The sequence below is a fragment of the Phascolarctos cinereus genome, unplaced genomic scaffold, assembly GCF_003287225.1.
Source record: "Phascolarctos cinereus isolate Bilbo 61053 unplaced genomic scaffold, phaCin_HiC Scaffold_4;HRSCAF=312, whole genome shotgun sequence".
NCBI classification, from domain to species: domain Eukaryota; kingdom Metazoa; phylum Chordata; class Mammalia; order Diprotodontia; family Phascolarctidae; genus Phascolarctos; species Phascolarctos cinereus.
This window is the reverse complement of record NW_027555847.1, coordinates 326,504,388-326,526,566: the sequence shown is the minus strand read 5'-3', so window position 1 is coordinate 326,526,566 and position 22,179 is coordinate 326,504,388. Positions and strand designations below refer to the sequence as shown.

General features: G+C 35.9%; 1 protein-coding gene across 1 annotated transcript in view; it reads left to right on the top strand.

Annotated features, from left to right (window-relative positions):
* ERBIN (erbb2 interacting protein) overlaps window positions 1–22,179 on the top strand; it is a 185,428-nt gene that overhangs the window by 43,773 nt on the left and 119,476 nt on the right. The window contains 1 exon segment of the mRNA XM_021007253.2: window positions 4,806–4,937. The gene's annotated coding sequence lies outside the window, so the exon portion shown is untranslated.

Below are 22,179 nucleotides of genomic sequence, written 5' to 3'. Positions count from 1 at the left end.
AGATTAGTGTCAGAGACTTTGACTTACTCTTCCTCACATGGCAAAACAGTCAGAGAGTAGTGAGGACTTAAAATTTAGGTCTCCTGACTTCTCCATGCTTCTCCTTACATCATGTAAATGTCTTTTTGTTTTTTCACGTAAACATTGTGTTAAACTCTAGCTCATTTTTATCTCTGGTGTTCTTAGCTCTTAATTCTCTGAAATTCTTAAGGGAAATCAGCCAGTTTGGGGGCATGTTTTATCATCATGCAAAGAGATGCTTAACTTTTAGCTTGATTTCCACTTAAAAAATGTTACCTTTTTAAAAAAAGATTCTTCAGTGACTAGAAGCTTAATTTTATAGACATCTACCCTTAATTGCCCTTTACCCAGGATGAGAAGGGTTATTTTGATTATGTTGTACTTCCTGCCAGAGGTTGATGACTCATTTCCACTTTAGGAAGTCATTCTTTGCTTGTATTATGCTTAAAGTCTAAGAAGTAGAAAGGCATGTTCTGTATAAAACTAGCATAGAGATTCTATATTAAGCCAGTTAAGGAAAGACTTCAGATAACCTCTTCCAGGGACTAAGTGTGAGAATCATACTGTTTCCTGGGAGGGAAGTCTTAGATTACTTATAATGGAAGTGAATATAATGTTTCATGGCTATAGATTTTATGTTTTAGTAACTTATTTTAAGCTGTTTTTTTCCTTTCATCATAGTGGGCAAAGAAAATATTGAGAAACACAAATTAAGGACTTGTGACCAATATAATAGTTTTTCCCTACTGAAAGTGGAATTGAATTTCCTCAAAAGGAAGAAATACTAGAAAAGTGTTCATTTTTAGGAGAAATATCTCATGGAACACTAATTGAATTTTAGTAAAGAGAAAGTATTGATATTCATGGCATGATTTATGGAGGGAAGTTTGTGTAACTAAATTTTGAAAGAGTTTTTCTAATTGTGAATCCGTATTTTAGTAAACTACTTAAGTAGTGAGATGTAAACTGCTTTCCCTGTGAGCCATAACACAACAGCGTGAGCACAGGGGGAAATTATTAGATGTTAACCAAATTGATTTAGGCAGTGGTATTTGTGATTTGTTGACTCTATGATGGGCTGTCATTTAAGTTCTGCCAGTGAGCTGGGATTGAGAGCAGATTGGATGGCAAGGTTAGAATTATGGGAAGGTGGATAGTGGAAAAGGAGAGTAGAGAGAAGGATGGTAGTCTGTCTGGGAGGAAACAGTGTGCTGGAAGAAACTTTGGGAACACCAGGCTCTGAAGTGAGAATCATAAAGAATCAAATCTCATGACTTTAAAGGTCTAGCAACCAGCCTAGATCAGTAAGTACTAGGCAGTTTTGCCACAAAAGGCTGACTCTGTCCTTACAGTTTATTTGAAATTTGCTATTGACAAATCAAGCAGGATAGATAGAGAAAATGGGTGTCATAGATGGACAGGGATTGGAGCAATAAGTGTGAAATCATGGGGAAGAAATCATCTCGAGACATATAGAGAAGGTCATTAAAAAGAAAAAAGGCTCAAGGAAAAGGCACACAGTTCTCCAAGGTCCTTGGCCACAGAGTCTAGCACAAGGTGGGGGAAATATAAGTTCTTCGAAGACCTGAAGTCCAGGAGAAAGTCTCATCTGAGGGTATCATGTGGTGCAGGGGTTTCCTTCTTTGTGCCTGGGGACCACATCTTTGTAGTAGGCTTAGGAGAAGAGAGAATGATGAGTTCTTTCCTGAGTTTGAGATGCCTATAAGACATTCAGTTCAAAATGTTTAATAGGCAGCTGGTAGTGTAAGACTTGAACTCAGGAGAGAGGCTGGGGTGGGATGTATATAGTTGATATGGGAGTCATCTGCGAAGTGGTCCATCTGAGACTGGCATAAACACACAGTTAGGGGCATGATATGGATGATAGTCCAGGAAAGAAAACTGAGGAGTAGTCGGACAGGTGAAAAGAGATGTAGGAGAGAGCAATGTCTAGAAAATTCAGAGAAGACAGTTGTACAGAAGGGTGGTAAACAACATCATACGGTGTAGAATAGTCAAGAAGATTGAGGACAGAAAAAGGGCTTCAGATTTGGCCGTTGAAATTATTGTCAATTTTGGAGAGAGCAGTTTCATTTGAATGATGATCTTGCCAAATTACAAAGGGTAGAGAAGTGAGTGAAAAGAGAGGAATTGGAGGCAATGAGCATAGACAATTTTTTCCTAGGATTTTGGAAAAAAAGTAGTAGAAAGATGGGATGATAACTTGAAATGATGGAAAGGTCATGAAGGTTTTTCTAAGTATGGGGGTGACCTGTGTGTATTTGTAGGTGGCAAGGAAGAAAGCAGTAGAAAAGAGAGATTTTTAGGAAGAAGGGATAATTATAGGGACAAACTATTGGAAAAGACAAGAGGATGGAATCAAAGGGGAGTTGACCTAGTAAGATGGGTCACATCTTCCTGAGGGACTCAATAAAGTAACGTCAAGGGGTTTTGAGCTGCATATAGGGAAAAAAGGTCAGGCTGAAAGGGAATTGCCGTTTTTCTTAGTCAAGTGAATTTTGCAGCTGCCATTATAAAATGTTCTGTGGTTTCTTCCCATTCTGCCCTTCTTTGATTCTTTGGTTTGTTGATGCATTTAATCAGTAATGATATACATACACGCATACACATATACATGCACACATAACCACTCAGTTTATCACCAACACACTATGTTGACATAAGTTGCATTAGAAAAGAACTCGAGGGGACATCTAGGTGGCACAATGGATCCGGGAGGACCTGAGTTCAAATCCGTCCTTAGACACATAGCACTTACTAGCTGTGTGACCTTGGGCAAGTCACTTAACCCCCATTGCCCAACAAAAACAAACAAACAAACAAAAAAACCTTTAGAGTTTTATTGATGGTTTAATATTTTGTATATTGGGAGTTTGAGAGGAAAGTAATAGAACTTGACAGATTTAAAATATTTGGAATGGCAAATTTTAATTAAAAAATAGTTTTCTTGGTGTGAATTTATTGCTATCAACCCACCAATTCATCTTTGGATAGATTGAAGAGGAGTCTATGAATTTGGATGGGGTTAAATATTTATTTCCACTAAACCCTAAACTGAAACTTAGCATTTCTTTCAGTTATTTGAAAATATTATTTTGAGAATGGATCTATAGGTTTCATCGGATTGTCAAAGGTGTCCGTGACACAAAAAAAGTTAAGAACCCTTGAGCTAGACCTTTCTCTGTTTGGAATAGTTGACCTGTCTTCATGTCCATACTTCTTTCTCCCTTAGCTCTTCTTCCATCCCCCATTCCACACCCCTCATTTCTGTTTTGTGTCCTGCTGTGTCAGAATGAATGAAATAAAGGCAAATTTTTTTCTTTTCAAAAAATTAAATATATAAATATAATGTTTTAGTGCTTTAGTGGTCTAAAAAGGTTCTGAGAAATCTGCAAACTGAGAGGGTTCAGTAGGAAAGGACTTGAAAACACTAGAGCTTGGGGCTTGATCCTGCTCGGTATTATAGAATTCAGTAAATATCTATATTAGGATCTTGGTGTATGGGTATGAGAGAAAAGATTAATGTGAAACTAGTGGTTATTTACATATTATGTACAGGTGATAATTAAATTTTGGTATATAAATACTATTTTAATTATATTTTTTTGTATTATATTGCCCAAAACAAATGAGGTATCAACTGGATTTTTGTTATAAAAGTCTTTTCTTTAATAGGATTTGAAATGTTTGAAGTTTTCACTAAAGGTTCTATTTTGTGATGCTGTTGCAACTGGGTATTTTCACCCAGGCCTTCAATAACTCATGGTTTATATCTGGGAAGTACACTCATTTACAACTTGAATCATTTTGAGAATGTAGGGGAATTGCTACTCCATTTCTCCAATCCCTATGTTCCCTGTACCATGAGGTTTAATTTATTATCTATCAAAGAACAGGTCTTTATTAGGAAGCCATTATGTACCAGGGGATACAAGTATAAAAAAATGAAACATTCCTTTTACATGATGAACTTACATGCTAACTGGGAAACATACATACGTATACATATAGCATAAATATAAAGTTAATACTATAGACATGCACACCTATACACACATACACAGAGTAATTAAATAAAGGTAGTTTGGAAGGGGGGAGGGCAATAGCAGTTGAAGAGATCAGGAAAAGCTTAATGCAGAAGAATAGTGCCTGAACTGCATCTTAAAGAAAGAGAGGGACTCTCTGAGATGGAGTTAAAGGGAGCATGAATGCTAGAGATGGAAGATGGCAGTAGTAGAAATTACACTTTGACTCTTGGAGAAAGAATTTGTTCAGTTATTATAAAGAGCTAAAAGGACTTCTGAGTCTCTCTGTGTTTCCTGACCTAAGCTATACCCTGGAATGGTAGAGTACCTAAATTTACTACTGTGGACCATTCTACCCTCTGCAGCCTCAGCCTGTAAAACAGGGATAGGGAGAAGCAGGATCCAGGTAGGAAAAAGAAAAAGAAAATGTAGATTCTGCAAGTCACAGATGTATTAGTAGTAAAAATTTGCCAATATTGGAATACATATGAAGAAACTATGGTCCGGAGAGCTTAGCTCTCTTTAGTGGCAAAGGTAGAGCTAAATTTCTAAGGCCTCATGGGTTGATGCTAGTGCTCTGATCTCATGGACATTTGAATTTATCTCTTATCACTTATGTTACTGTTAAGCTAGGTTGACTTTAGGATCCCATATCATTCCTTTTTTAGTGATGGAGGGCTGCTAATATGGTTATATATAATCAGAAGCATTTATACTTGTTTCTTTTTTTTAATGCAGGAACCAGGAACAGCTGTCAGTGGAGAGTTATATGAACATCTCCAATATTATGATGAATGGGAGGTCTGAGGTCTAAGATCCCAAATTGACTCTGAATCCTTGGTTGTGAACAAGAGGAAGTGGAACAATCGGGTAAGACTTGCCTGTGTAGTCATTTGAAAATGGTGATAATTTAATCATGTGTTTGATGCAATAGATTTGATTTATTTAATGTTTACACTTTATTAAAAAAATGTGGGAAAGTAGATATCTTTTCTTCACTGACTTAAACAGGAAGATGTTTTAGAGGGATAATTTGATATCCTAGTGCAAAGAATTCAAGTAGACTTTAAGTTGAAAGAAATCTTTATTCCCTATTCTTATCCTCCAGTGTTCCAGATTATTTTGTAGCCTTAGGGACATGAGTCTATATTGATGAGGAGGGATCTGGTTCATGTTATTCTGCCTACCTTGTTCTAAGGTTTTGATTTTTATTCTAATTTGTTTCAGGGTGAATCTAAGGAGTCTTATTAATTTGAAACCTAAAGGTCCAAAATCATGTTTGAGTGGATCCAAGGTGTTCTAAAATAGAGTTGATATGGAATTTGAGCCTAAGAACCTAGAAATTTTCAGAAATTTAGAATACTTCTGGCATATTATTTATATTATTAATATACATTTATGCAATATTGCTACAGGCAACCAGTTTTTTATAGGGTCACAAAGGAATTGAGGCCAGCTGTAGACAAAATGTCATAGGGTCAGGAAGGTATAATAATAACAATAATAATAATCCAGAAACATGGTCAGAAAGTAGGGGCCTCGTGAACTGGGTTGGGGTCAGGGTAGGGCTGCATCACAGAAACAAAGTGGAAGGTAGAGTAGTCAGCAGTAATAAGAAAGTAGGGTAAGGATATTAGGCAAAAGGGGGTCAGAACCAATGTAGCCTCTGAATCATAAATGGAGGAGCATGACACAACAAACTTTTCAGAGGATGATCAGCTTTGATATTATAATCAAATAGAACATAAAACACTTAATCCTTACTGGGTTGCATAGTAACTAGGCATGATAAGCTTCTCTATTAAAAGAATTGTAATGACTTTTATACAGTCAAACTAAAAGCTCTTCTTGCATCATTAAGGAGAACAGAGACATAAGTGGAGGAGAAAGCTCTTCAGGGGGCCTCTCCAGTTTCTCCCTTTACCTTTTTTTTTTTGTCATCTAGAATAGGGAAGATGTTTAAGAGTAGAGAGTCTGCCTCCATTAATGTGGCATAGCATCTCACTTGTGTGATAGGTTTTGTGTCTTATTCAAGTTATTCATAGAGGGATGAAGAAATATTTAAAACTGGGGTTTGGACTTCATAGAGATAGAAATGGCAGATTATCCTACTGTGCTTCCTCTCAAGGAAGGGACTAGGAGCCATGAATTTTCTTTCTGTTCCTATTCCAAGGTCTTTGCCCAAACCCCTGGAATTGCTTATTCAGGGAATTTTAAGGGAAATTTCAGAGCTTCTTTTTGCTTTTTTCTCATCTTATTCTCAAGGTATATATTTTACATAGGCAGCATAGATTATGTGGCATAGATTAAAGGAAGGCCATTTCAGCCCAAAAACTTTCTGAAATTCCATCAATTAAAGATTTGTTTAGATTAATCAATATACAATGTGAGAGACCCTAGATGTGATACAGATGTGTCATATTTTAGTTTAAATTAAGGCCATTCTGATGGTTCTCTTAACACCTAGCTATGTTGTATGCAGGAGACCAGAATTGTTTGCTTTTATAACTGAGAGAGGAGGAGAGGAAGCTTCATTTCTTTTTAATTCTTAGATGGGGGGAGTTCTGTAAATGCAGATTGCCTAGATTTTAGAATGTATTTAATACCTTATTCTAAGGGTTGTACATAAGTATTATGTATAATTTGCTTTTATTTTTAAGTACTTCATAACAAATTTTGGCATGTTACTTTCTTTTTCTTTCTTTCTTTGGTGAGGCATTTGGGGTTAAGTGACTTGCCCAGAGTCACCCAGCTAGGGAGTGTTATGAGTCGGAGACTGGATTTGAACTCAGGTCCTTCTAACTCCAGGGCTGTATCCCCTGCTTCACCTAGCTTCCCCTAGCATGTTACTTTCAAAGCTCTCCTCTATGTGATTCCTTCTGAGATTATGTATGTATGTATGTGTGTGTATATAAATGTCTTGTTTGCATGTAGTTGTGTTCTACCTTCTCCATTGACTGTGAGCTCCGGAGAACACAGGGACTTTTTTTTTTTAAGCCTTTCTTTGTATCTCTGCACCTTAGCAGAGTGTCTGGCACACAGTAAGCACTTTAATGATAAGTGCTTGTTGACCGACTGATTCTGGAATTTCATTTGGTCATTGAAATCATCGTAGTTCTTAAGTATTTAAAGTTTTCAAGTTTAAAGTTATTTTTTCTTTCCTTTGACCTGCCTTCCACACTGACCTTGTTCTGTGACCCAAGCCTCAGTTCCTTCATTTGTGAAATGAGGTGAACAGCTGTGTTGCTTACACTGTATAGTTGTTAGGAGGAAAACACTTTGTAAACTGTAACGTTTACAAAGAAGCTATTGTGTTGTGGAGGTGCTACTTTTATTTTTGAAAATGTTAAGACAAAGCAAACATTTTGTGGTGACAAAAATAATTCTCAATTTAATTTACTTTATGTGATTTTAAAGGCTTGAAGAATTGGAAGACATAAAAACAGAGCAGGGACTTCCAGAGCTAAAGTCTGAAAGTGTCTGGAATTTCTTATTTTAATAGTAGCCTTGGCAGGTTTTTCAAAATATTAGAGCAAGAGAAAAGAAGTAGCATTATTTTTAAAAGTCTCATTAAATTCTAGCATGATCTTAACTGTTTTTATAATTAGAGATGAAATTCCTTGGATTCAGTTTTTAAAAGTATGTATGTGTGTGTCCGTACGCTCACATATATACATGTGCATCTATGTAGAAAGCATCACTTGAGCTCAGGTTTTGTCATCCTTTTCACCATGCTATTGCTCCCTTCCTGTTTTCTTAGTGCATTTGTTTGTTAATACATTAATCATTAATTTATATTTTGTTTTGTTAAAATTTGTATTTAGGTTTGTTAAAAATCTTCAGTTGTACTTGGCTTTGAGGGAAAAGGTTTAGTGAATTGATTTCGCTACTCTTAAGCTCATATCTATTAGCTACAAAATGGGGAAAGTAATATCTCTCCCACCTACCTGGCAGGGCTGATATGAATAACTTAATAAACCTTAGGATGGTATGTAAATGTGATTTATTATTACTAGAGACTTTGAAAAAAACGTTTTAAGCTTTTTGAAATATTTTGCTTCTCAAGCACAAGGTACACATAAATTGCCTTATTTTTTTCTTTCTTCATTTATGGTACTTTTGTGGATGACTGATAGCAAAAAATGCCATGGCCATTTCAGTACTTCAGGGATATTCCTTTGGATGTGCAGATTGTAATCCAGCTACACTTTCTCATCTTACATAATTCTTGTTCATGTTCTCCTATAAATCTTCCCCACAGTATTCACCCGTCAAGCTTGGAAGCCTTTCCCTGTGAGAAAACAAAAAGATAAATACAGTGGCAAGATCATTAAATCAGCTGATGTTGGGGAAAGAGAGTGATGAAACAAGCAAGATTGATATATGAGGGAAAGAAACTTTATATCTCTTATTGTGCTTCAACTTTCTCTACCTTGGAAACTGATCTTTAGACTGGTAAAGAAAAAGAAAGTTTATTGTAAGATGAGTAAAGAGATAGTAAAAGAGAACTTAGCTTTATGACCTCAAGTCTTCAGGCTTGTACCAACTACACTGCAGGGTACTGAAATAACAGGTTGGAGTAATTGCCGAGCTATCGTTAACAACATTTGAAAGATAATTGTGAAGGGGAGAAGTTCCACAGGACTGGAGAGCAATGTAAATATCCTGACTTCTACACCTCACTCGACCGTGGTAGAAGAGAGTGGAGCCTACAAACTATGTGCTAATGAACTTGAATTTGATTCCTGACAAAATTTTAGGTCCTGTTTTTAGAGGTGATGGTTCATGAACATTTAAAAGGGAAGAATTGGTAACCAAGGGCTAGTGTTCAGATTAAACTTCATTTCTTTTTAGTTCTTAGATGGGGGGAGTTCTGTAAATGCAGATTGTCTAGATTTTAGAATGTATTTAGTACCTTATTCTAACCTTATGGAAAGTCGGAGAGATATAGACTAGATTATAGTTTATTATATGGATTCAGTACTGGTTGAATGATTCCAGAGTAGTCATTAATGAATCAGTGTCAACGTGGAGGTCTCTCGTGGAGTTCCCTAGGGATATGCTTGGCCCTTTACTGTACAAAATTTATATTAATATCTTGAATAAAGGCATGCTTGTCATTTACAGATGACACAAATCTGGAAAGGATAGCTACCATGTTAGGTGATTAACCTAGCCTCCAAAAATATCTTGACAGGCTAGAATAATAGACTGAATCTAATAAGATGAAATTTAATTGGAATAAATTTGAAGTTTTAAATTGGGTTTTTAAAACATAACAGAATTCATGCCAGAAGTCCAAATGAACATTGTGTCATTTATCAGTTTAGGAGGCTTTACACTTTATAAAGCTTACAATTGTTCAAAATATTTTCAGAATATCTTTTTTTTTAAAAGAAATTACCTTCAACTAAGATATAACCTCAGTGATAGCAAATATTGGAGAGTGACCTTGGGTTTTTAGAAGTGGCTAAAAGTAATTTGGATGCAAATTTGATGAATGAGGTGGGTAATGAAGATAGGTAACATTTTGGGGGGGGTAAAAAAAATAAAAGTAATATAAAGGTGATTTTTTTTTTAATCAAAGGAAGTTCCTGTTCAAGTCAGAGAGTTCTGCTGAATAACTTGATTAAGAGTGTGAAGGAATTTCTTGATGACCTGAAGCATAATAGATTTCAGGGCATTATTATTCAGTAATTAATTTAAAGAAGATCATCAGCACATTGATCAGGTGGTGACCATTGGAGGAATGCTGAGGCACAGGGTATTTCTAATGCTGACTGGAAGAAATAGTCCTCTTCCTAGATAAAAGCAACCTGACTTCACTCTCAGTGATCTCACAATTAGGAATCAACCTTTTCCATCTTGTTCTTCATCTATACCATGACTTTCAATCCCTTGACCCCTCAGTTCTTTCCTAAGCTATCACCCTTATATTAATTATACTCTCCGCCTTTCCCCATCCTGGCCCTTTGGTGAGCCAGTTCAGCTCTACCCTGTCTTGTACTATTGAGTCCCTTGCCAGGCCCTTCTCATCTTGATGAACTTTCCCTGCCAGGTCTTAGACTTGAATCACTTCTGTATCCACTGCTTTTGCTTTTGCATGAGTACTGCTGAATAAAGGTGGAGAAAATCATAAAATCATGCTGATTGGGCTCACTTCATATTTATATTACACAATCCCCTTCTGGATCTTTACTGCATCAAGACAGTCTTTTTTTATACCTTCCTGATTCTCCCACTCACTGCTTTTCCAAAACTTTTCATCCTTCCTTAAAGCTACTATAGCTCCCATTCCTGCCACCCTCTCAACTGAGAAGTCTGCCTCATATTTTATTGGGAAAAAAAATGGAGGCCATTTGCTGAGAGCTCCCTCTTTTCATCTCGTATCCTTCAGATGATGCCTTCTGTCACTGTCTTCTCCTTCACCCTTGTGTCATACACTGGCTCTTATTGCTTGCCAACACAAATCCCTGTACCTGCATATTGATTCACTTCCATCCTTGCTTCTTCAGCAAATTGCTGCTTCTGTCGTCTCAATTCTCACTTCTCGGCAATCTCTATCTGTCTGCTGCATCAAGAGGGAAGCAGTTTTATAGCCCTTTGGGCATAGTTCCAAATTACTCTCCAGAATGTTTCAATCAGTTCACAGCTCCACCAACAGTGTATTAGTGTCTCAGTTTTCACACGTCCCCTCCAACATTTGTCATTTTGCTTTTCTGTCATATTGACCAATCTGATAGGTATGAGATAGTACCTCAGAGTTGTTTTTATTTGCACTTCTATAAGCAATAGTGATTTTGAGTATTTTTTCATATAATTATAGATAGCTTTGATTTCTTCATCTGAAAACTGCCCGTTCATATTTTTTGACCATTTGTCAGTTGGGGAATGACTTGCATCTTTATAAATTTGACTCAGTTCTCTATGTATTTGAGAAATGAGGCCTTTATCCAAGACACTTGCTATAAAAATTGTTTTCCAGCTCTCTGCTTTCCTACTAATCTTGGTTGTATTGATTTTGATTGTGTAAAACCTTTTTAATTTAATATAATCAAAATTACCCATTTTACATTTTATAGTGCTCTCCATCTCTAGTGTGGTCATAAATTCTTCCCTTCTCTATAGATCTGACAGATAAACTGTTCCTTGCTCTCCTAATTTTTTTACGGTATCACCTTTTATTTCTAAATCATGTCCCATTTTGACCTTACCTTGGTATGCAGTATTGGAACTCAAAACTTAAAAAAAAAATGTTAAAAATTGCTTTTACATGTAATGGGGGAAAAATGAAATGCAATTTAAAAAAATAAAGGATAGCTAGATGACTAGAATTTGTAGTCATGATGTCTGTGTATTAAGCTCCCTCAAGATGAAAAGGGTAATGGTAAATGTCTGCCATGCCACTGAAATAAATAGCCCTGAGAACCTCCCAGTAATGTATGTTAAAGCATTTAAAATAGAAGATGGCATTTAAAAAACAGTATGCTATAGTACCCTATATGGGCATATAGCTAGGTGGCAAAGCAAATAGAGTTACGGGCTTGGAGTAAGGAAGACTCATCTTCACGAGTTCAAATCTGGCCTCAGACACTTACTAGCTGTGTGACCCTGAGCAAGTCACTTAACTCTGCTTCAGTTCCTCATCTCAAGGGTGAACTGGAAAAGGAAATGACAAATCACACCAGTATCTCTGTCAAGAAAACCCCAAATGGGGTCACGAAGAGTAGGATACAACTGAATGAGGATGTTCCAACCCTAGCCTCACTTGGTCATTAGGATGTGATGACTCAGAGTGAGTATAAATAACAGTTGTTTCTGTCTTGTACAGTAACCCTGATGGTCTTCCTCTCTCAGATTTTTTTTTGGGGGGGGGGACTAGGTAAAAGAGGCCATTCTTTGCCTAGCCTTAATCACTGAATGGGTGTTGCCTCAGTCAAACTGAGACTTGGGAAGGACTTTAACTTAAAAAGGCCAAGGCCTCCTACGGCATCTGGGACCATCTCCAGTCAGTCCTGATCTATATCTTGCCAGTGGACCCATATGGCTCTGGACGAGAAAGTGGGGCTGGTGACTTTGCACAGCCCTGCCTCACTTAAATAAAATTCATTTGCAAGTCATGGCGTCACCTTCCTGATGTCATGGTCCTTTCCCAGAATGAAGGACAAACAACAACAACAGCAACTTTGTGCCCTCCATTGTGCTAAGCACTTTACATACAAATATCTCATTTTATCTTTACAAGGACCCTGGCAGTAGCTGATAGTATTATCCTCATTTTGCAGATGAGAAAACTGAGATGTGTGGAGGTTTAATTACCTGCCTAGAGTCACACAGCTGTTAAATGTCTGAGGATGCTTTTGAACTCAGGTCTTCTGGACTCCAGGCCCAGGCTCTCCCCACTGCTCCAACAGCTGCCATATATAGCCAACCTTTAAAAAATTCATTAAATACAGAACAGACATTGCCATAGCTAATCCATCTAAGCCTTCTTGTTGCCAGGTATATGAGGCAGGTAGGTGTTGCATTGGATAGAGTATGAAACCTGGAATTATGAAAACCTGAGTTTAAATCTGGCTTAAGATAGTTACTAGCTGTGTAATTCCAGGCTAGTCTTTTAACTGGCCTACCTCAGTTTTCTCATCTGAGAAATGAGGATGCTAATAATATATGTTATTTCCCAAGGTTGTTATGAGGTTACAGTTTGTGTGTGTGCATTGTAAAGCACTTTGCATAAGCTCTTATTGTCTGCTGTCTGCTAGCTCTACTGTGCTTAAGCCTGGGGGTTGGGGGTGGGGAAATAAAAAAAAATGGCCCTCTTTGCCCTTATGGAGCTGTCAATCTAAAGGAAGGAGACAATACACAAAAGAGAGCTGAAAAGGCTGAATGGTGTAGAGAGGTTCCAAAGGGTACCCACTATACTTAATCGGACATGATGTTTGTGTAGTTGAAACCAAACAGAACAGCTAGTAGAAGAGGTTACTGGAACTTCTGAGCCCTCCAAAAAAGGAGGCTATGGGAGAGGAGGTTTTTGCTCTGTTCTTCAGCCCTCCAGTCAGAGGGGCAGAAACAACTATGTTGACTACTTAATATCCTTTCTGCCTCCTTGTCTGGGCTCTCAACTGCTTGTTGGTATTGACCTACATTAGAGCCTCTCATGAGTCTTGAGGATTGGAATGGTACTACAGGGACAGGACTGAAGAATTTTCATTATATTTGAAGAATAAGGAAAATGTTCTGACGTGGCTCAAATGCACGGTCCTGGACTGCTTAATCTTCTGGCTTATTTTAATCCTTAAAGCCTGCTTAGTCTCCAGAATTAGTAGAATGGGCTACCATAAAGAAAGTGATGGGTTCCTTCTGAATGGAGATCTCAAATATAGTTTCTCTTAACATTTATTGCATAGTATAGGAGGAAGAAGTCAGCAGCTGCCTTCATAGCAGAAAGGCAAAAACTTGTTTGATCTTGATTTTCTGATATGAATGACTGTAGAAGTAGGACTGCGTGATCTGAGGCCTTTTCCAACCATGACAAAATTCCATAATTTAGTTAAATATTATTGTTCTCATGGGCTCAAATCTTTCACTTTCTTCCAGGTTTAGCTCAGGTACTATCTCCTAAATTTCCTCCCATTCCTCAGTGTTAGTGGTCTCTCCCTCCTCAGATTACCTTGTTTTGTGTGTGTGTGTGTGTGTGTGTGTGTGTGTAGAAAACTGGACCTGGAGTCAGGAAAAAATGTCTCAAACTCTTTTTAGTTGTGGCAAGTCAGTTTAATTTCTGAGCCTTCATTCCTTCATCTGTAAAATGGGCATGATAATGGTATACAGCCTTGTGTTGTTTTGAGAATTAATAAAATAATGTATGTAAAGTACCTTGAAACCTTGTAAATATAAGATACAATTGTTATTGCCTCTTATCTTTTTCTAATGTATACAGATAGAAACAAATTGCTATTCTTTTATTTTATGTTTAATGTTCACTGAGCTTTTATGCTGGTGGATAAAATAACTGCTTTTTATAGCTGAATAAAAGTAGTAGGGTGTCAGCTTATCCTCTGTGGGCTCACTGAAATCCTCCTTGGTATACTACTCTAGTAGTAGACAGAACAGTAGGGATCATATCACTCATTCTTTTATTCCATGGTTTTGATTTCTTTTGCTAAGTCTCTATATTTATATTATTTTATAGGAAACTGGTATGTCAATATTTATTTAAAACATTGTTCTTGAAAGCTTTGTAGATTGTTATGTCTGGGAAGTTTTGGCCCATGGTTTCAGTGTGTAGTAATGGTTCTGTTCTTGTCTGGTTTATTGGTTGGGTTCTCCAGGATATTTTGAAATTTGCATTTGTATCATGGGGATTTGGTATTTGTTAATCTATGACTAATAGCAAGCCTCTGATGTATAATTCTAGCCAGTAGGTCACATCTTGCTAGATATTTGGCAGATGCTAAATTTTTATAGTCTGCAGTGATGTGCTAAGCAGTTACACAGTCTACATTGATCAGTAATTCCAAGGATTCTTTAAGGGTAACTAACATTTATATAATTTCTGGTGGCAGTGTCCTTATCCTGAATTGTCATATCAACCCTTGAGTTTTCCACAAACAGATCCTCATGATCCAGCCATTTGGTGAATGCTTCTTGGCTAAGTTTATGTGGATGTTGCCCTTGCAGGTCCTTTTGGTTCTGTTATTGTATCTTAGCCACTTTCAGTTGTATTAGACATACAGTTATATATCCCAGTTTATCACCTTTTACTATTTCTTGGTGAAATGATGTCTGCTTATTCTAAAAATATTGCTGTTTATTATTACTTTTAGAAGTCTTTATCAATTCTTTTTTCTTTTTTGGTGAGGAAGTGTTATTTGTTGTTTTCTGTTACTGCCTTAGCATGGAGAGTGCTAGGTTTTGTTAATGAGGAATGGGTTGTTAGAATAATTTTAGCTGTATTAATGTCCATTTTAGAGCTGCTTAAGATTATTTCTTCCAATTCGATTTTGGTTTTAGTATGCCAATGAGTCTCTTAATGGATTTATCGACAGACTACTCTTTCATACTGTGTTTATGCTTAGTATGTCTTGACTAGAGGAGACCAAGACATTTGTAGGCATTCCTTTTATTGATTGGTTCAATCTTTTCTTTGTGTAGGTTCCAAATTTCTTACTTACTGAGTCCAAGTGATATTTTGATATCATTTTTGATATTTTGATATTGGAAGAAGATTCTGTGAGATGAAGGAGCTGGTTAATATGTTTGTGGAGCCATTTAGTTTGATGTTATCCATGTGAAAAATCAAGTGATTAATAAGATGTTTTTGGTTTGGCTTCCTCTTTAATTTGGAAGCCAGTGCTTAGTTCTATTTAGAAGAAATGATAATGGATTTAAGGCCAGATAGAACTATAGTGGGTTTACATTGTCTCCCTGAAAAATACCAATTTTACTTGAATTGTTCATGACATTATATGTTAATGTCATGTTTTAAATAGAGAAAAGTTTTCTAAGCAGACATTGAACTTTTAATGTTCTCACTAAACTTGGTCTTTTAACATTTACTTGCACTACTTGAATAAGCCATGAGATGCAGTTGAGTCCAAAGGTTGGATAGCTTGTTCATTAATTACTGCATAGGTACTGAGTTGCCTTTAATACACTTTTGACTTATGATGCACCCTTTTTGCTCTTAATCCAACAGATTGTTTTCTTTTAAGCATTTATGTATTTAGTTCTACTACCTGTGAATGTTCTGTATAAAGTACATAAGCATGAGATTGCCCTATCTCGGATGGGTTGCGTGGGTGTTATAGATATGTGATATTGTCTCTTATCATCTTAGCTTTTTGATTTTTGCTTTCAGTTTCTGATTAAGGGTGGTTAAGATTTCTGATATGCTTTTGGTTTTCAGATCTTTCTGTATGTTTCTTATTTTGCTTTTTATGGGACAGTATGGCATTCACATTATCTACTGTTGCATATACCAGCTAAATATTGATGTAATCTTCCAGTTCCTTTTGGTAGGTTTTTGAAAGTCTCTTTTGCCCTGGTGGTGTTTTATGCCTGTCCTTGGGGTATTCCTTAATAACTCTAGCCTTTTGCCCTACATTTCTCACTGGGAAGCAGCTAATACATATGCTGTTGTGTTCAGGTTCTAAAATGCTTTTATGCTCAAGTCAAATACTATGAGAAAATATCTTTATTATGTTTATTGCACTTGACAACTTTTAAAGATTACTAAGTTTTGGGATAATTGATCTGATAGTTTAATTCATACCATCAAACTTAAAATAGGCTTTTCTGAATTCCAATCAAAGTTTGCCCATTTCCTTTTCAAGATCATTTGGGACATCAGTGATGTTTTTATTATGTCATTATTAGGTATAATAAGTGAAGATTTTCAGTGATCTCAGCTTTTTACCCTCTCAAAATTTTTAGTAGCTTCTCAACTTCTTTTCAGACTTAGGGATACTTAAAATAGGATTGCCTTGCATTTGTCAGCAATACATTGTGTGATTTATACCTGAGGGTATGTATCATGGACCAAAAAAATAGCGTGAAGCCTTTCCCTATAATTAGATTTATTTTCATCTTTGTTATAATACTGACACCTAAGGAAAGAATTCATGTCTTCAGTTTTTTGTAGTTTGCCTGTTTAAGTTGTCAGCATCATTTGCCCTGTAGCATTTTCTAGTGGGTGAGGTTATTTCTGTTTTGTTCTCGTGTATTTTTTGCCATCTTCAGATACCATAACACAAAGTACCACTCTTACTTTTGGGCCAAGTTGATCATCAGGACAGTTTCTAATAGGGCTGTTTTTCAAATTCCTACTGTCCTATTTTTTTTTTTTAAAGATTTATAATAACAATGACATCTTACTGGGCAGGGTGTTAACCTAGTCAGTGGTATGACCAGAGCTCAACTAAGGTCCTTCTCATCCTTCACAGATGCTGTAGTAGACTCAAGGTACACAGAGTCCTTTTTGTGCATCACTGGCATTGTTCCTTTACTTAGCTATTGTGAGTTCCCATTTCCCCGCAATAGGTCCTACAGTTTGGTCTTTAAGGGATTATTAGTAGTTTAGTAGATAATATGGTAGAGTGCGTAAAAAACCTGCCAGCATGACCACCTGTGTTCAAGTCTCTGACCTGCACTTTGTGAGCAACCCTGTACAAGTTACTCAATGCAACAAAGAGAAGACGCCTACCTACATTTGTAGGGGTTCCTTTTACTGGCAAAACTACAAGTGTCTAGTCCCTATATCTATTATTAGTGTTTAAGTTATATATCCTCATTGTAGAACGTAAAATGTTTGAAGATAGAGAATGGGTTTTTGTTTTGTTTTGGTCTCTGTGTTCCCAGCACCGAGCCTGATACGTGGCCAGCACTAGCCATACATGACTAGCACATACATGGCCAGATGTTTGCTGAATAGAATTAGGTATTACCTGTATTTCCTTCAATTTTGGTTATTTATTAAAGGATCACATTCTGCTTCTCGTGGGTGATGATAAAATTATTTTTAAAAAAAATAAGAATTTACGATTTCCCCCCCAATTACATGTGAAAAAAAATTTTAACATCTGTTTTTAAAATTTTAAGTTTCAAATTCTTTCCCTCACCCCTCCTTGAGATGTAAGCAATTTGATATAGGTTATACATGTGCAGCCATGCAAAACATATTTCTATATTAGTCATGTTGTGAAAGAAAACACAGACCATCCCCCAAAAAACCCTCACAGAAAATAAAATAAAAAATAGTATGCCCAACTGGCATTCAGGCTTTATCAGTTTTTTTCTCAGGAGGGGGATAGCATTTTTCATCATGAGTACTTTGGAATTGTCTTGGATCTTTCTATTATTGAGAATAGGCAAGTCATTCACAGTTGATCATTGTTCAGTATTGTGTAGAATGGTCTCTTGGTTCTGCTCATTTCACTTTGCATCACTTCATGTAAGTCCAGGTGTTTCTGAAATCATCCTGCTTGTCATTCATTTTTTAAATTTATTTTTAGTTTTCAACAATCACTTCCATAAGCTTTTGAATTTTAAATTTTCTCCACCTCCCTCCTTTTCCTCCTCCCCAAGATGGCGTGCAATCTGATATAGGCCTTACATATACATTCTTATTAATTATATTTTCACATTAGTCATGTTGTAAAGAAGAATTAAAATGAATAGGAGGAACCACGAGAAAGTAGAAACAAAACAAAACAACAAAAAAGAACAAATAGTATGCTTCGATCTGCATTTAGACTCTGTAGTTCTTTCTCTGAATGTGGATCTGCTTGTCATTTCTCATAGTGCAGTAGTATTCCATCACAGTCATATACCACAACTTGTTCAGCTGTTTTCCAGTGGATGAGTGTCCCCTCAATTTCCAGTTCTTTGCCACCACAAAAAGAGTGCCACAAATATTTTTGTACATATAAGTCCTTTACACTTTTTAAAAAATCTCTTTGGGATACAGACCTAGTAGTGATGTTGCTGGATCGAAGGGTATGCAGTTTTATTACCCTTTGGGCATAGCTTCAGATTACTCTCCAGAATGGTTGGATCAGTTCACAATTCTACCAGCAATGTCCCAATTTTCCCACATCTCCTCCAATATCTATTATTTCCCATCTGATAGGTGTGTGGCACCTCATAATCATTTTACTTTATATTTCTCTAGTCAGTAGTGATTTAGAGATGACTATAGATAGCTTTGATTTCTTCATCTGAAAACTGCCTGTTCATATCCTTTGACAATTTATCAATTAGGGAATGACTTGTACTCTTATAAATTTAACTCACATCTCTATCTCTATGGGAAATGAGGACTTTATCAGAGATACTTGGCTGTAAAAAATTTTCCTCTCAGCTTTCTGCCTTCTAATCTTGGTTGCACTGATTTTGTTTGTGTAGAACCTTTTTAGTTTAATATAATCAAACTTAATCATTTTACAACTCACAATGCTCTCTAATTCTTGTTTGGTCACAGATTCTTCCCTTACAATGATACCATTCTTAAGGTAAACTACAGACATTTTGTTGAATCAACTGACAATTTTTACACATAGGATGGGGGGATGTTCGTTTTCTTATAGTAATGCTAAATGTCTTAGTATAACATTTTACATTTGTTGCTTATCTTCCATCTATGTCATGTTTATCTTGTAGATACTGATTTATATATATGTTATCTCATCCATTAGGATATAAGGTCCTTGAGGACAGAGACTGTTTTTATTTTCTATTTATACCCTCATCATTTAGTATAGTGCTTGGCAATTAAATGTTTTATAAAGCTTGATTGGTTACTGGTGTCTTAACATGTAATTATTATATCATTAAATGTTCTTTCTGGAAAATAATTACCATTTGAAAATGAAATAATACTTGAATAGTGACACAATAAATTGTTAAATAAAGCATCATATAACTTAAAATTTTTTTTATTTTGATAATTTTTAAAAAATTGCTGTAAGTTTTGAAGTTTTTAAATATTAGTTTTAAAAGCACTTTAACTATCACACAGTAATGAAATCGAGGCTCAAGGACTCCCTTTTCTGTCATGCTTCTAGAGAGCTTGTTATTGCCATAAAGGTCTATGGTTAGACTGAATGCTTCTCAGAGTCCAGGTACCCTTGGGGCTTCCAAAGACCCTTTCAGGGGGTCTGCAAGATCAAAACTATTTTCATAATAATACTAAAGTGTTTTAATTTCTAATACAATAAATACCGATAAATATAACCCATAAAACAAAAGCTCTTTGCTGGAGTGGGGGGAGAATCCTCAATAATATGTAAGAGTATAAATGGATCTTAAGACCAAAAAGTTGGGAACTGCTGAACAATATTAATCTTGCCTGAAGAAGCTAAGGGAAACCTTTTTGCTTACAGACAAGTAGGTGATTTTGTTGATAGAGGACTGGGCCTTAGTTCAAATCCAGGATCAGACAATTACTGGTTACCTGATTCTAATCATGTCATTTGACTTGTTTGTCTCAGTTTCCTCAATTGTTAAATGGAGGTAATAATGACACCTACTTTCTGTTTGTGTGAGAATCATATGAGATAATATTTATAAAGTATCTAGAATAGTACCTGGCATATAGATGCTTAGTAAGTCCTCTTTTTTCCCCTAAGAAATGAAAGACTTATTTTACTTGCTTATACGATTTTGATAATCTATTATCTGTTAGTACTGTTTCTTTCTTTGAAAGTTGGATTAGATTGTAAACTCTTTGAAAATAGGGACTTGTTTCCTTAAAGTTTAGCATAGTGCTTGGTGCATCGTAGGTGCTTAATACAGTATCCTTTAATTTCATGAATAGTTCTATAGATTCATTACTGTCAACTTTTTGCTCTAGTTATTTTTGTATCAGATCTCCTATTGTTTTGTTTATGAGTCTTTCATCCTTTGATTTTATTTCCCCAAGATTATAGAAAGTTTAGCCTTGCTCCATTAATTGAGAGTCTACTCTTTGAATATTGAAAGTGTCTTGCTATCCAGACCAGGTTTATAGTCTGGGGAAGTATGGGGTGGTCTGTCCCATGCAGCTAATAGAAATTGGCCTTAGCTACAATGTTAGCAGAATATTGATGGTTTATATCTTAGGCAATTTAATATCCTTGATTTAATTTTAATTTTGATACAAATTGGCTGAAAGTCAATATGTTTCTTTGTATCACTGCCTATTATAAAGTTGTTTTCTTTATTTGAATATAACTCATGAAATGAGAAAGACTTCACAGAACTTACTTTGTAAAAATCAGAGGCATAGGATTTGTTTATATTGGCCATAAATTATTTTCATATACTGTTTTAAAAAAAATGGAACTTTCTATCTTGATTGAATATTATTATTATTCTACTCTAAAATTGCTGGAAATTGTGTGGTAAAAGGCAACTGTTTCACTCATTGAATTGTTTATGGGTCACATAACTAGGAATTTTGGAGTAGAGCCAAGGATTGATGTTTGTGAATTAGCTATAGTAATGGGATTAAACTATAGCATTATTCTTCTCAAGCAAAAGAGATAATTCCACATAGAAGATCATAGAGGATAATTCCACAGTAGCAGATGGTACATGTTTGTGTGAAACACAGTGATAGAAAAAGTTATGTTCTGGAATGTTACTGTGTTTAAAAAATTAAGACCTGTATCTGTAAGGTTAAGATGAGCATATCAGGCGATTTTTACCACAAAGAGCACATGATGATGTGCTCAGATCAACTTTAAAAGTTTATTTCATAGATAATTATGGAATTAATTAATAATTATCATAGTATCATAAAAAAGTGGTACTCTAAAGATTAGCTGTTCCCAATCTTTGAGTACCTATTTTGTTTTCAACTTCTTGCTGCCACAAACGATATTAATGTAAACATTTTTTGATATGTGGGATCTTTTTGCCATTGATAACTCCTAAGATAGATGCCTATTAATGGGGTTGTGGGGACAAAGGTTATCAACTTTTATTGAATAATTCTGAGTTTTTTTTAGAAGGTTGAAAATCACAGCTTTTCCAACAGCTCATTAGTGTAACTATCTTCCTATACCTTCTCTAACATTGACTTGTTTCAGTTTTTTAACGTCTTTGTCAATTTGATGGGTATGTATATTTTCACAAATCTTACTCTTCCTTTAATGTATATGTGTGTGTGTGTGTGTGTGTGTGTGTGTGTATATGTATAGGCAAACATATCAATATTGTCCTAATAATTCTAATTTTATATTTTAAAAGTCATTTTTCTTCCAGGGTTATGATAAGTAGTTGATTTTTTCACTTTCTATATAAATCTACTTTGAGCCAGAATGCCCCTCCTCTTCCCCAGGCCTTCATTTTTCAGTTTAAGAAACTTTAAGCCTAGAGAAGGATTTTTTTGTTTTGTTTTGGGTAAGGCAATTGGGGTTAAGTGACTTGCCCAGGGTCACGTAACTAGTTAGCATCAAGTGTCTGAGGCCAAATTTGAACTCAGGTCCTCCTGATTCCAAGGCCAGAGCTCTATCTACTGTGCCACCTAGCTGCCCCCTAGAGAAGGATTTTTAGGAAGTAGAGGTAAAGAGGGAGTCTAATCCATGCCCCGAAGGAGAGCTGGTGCCATAGTCACAGAGATGGGAGATACAAT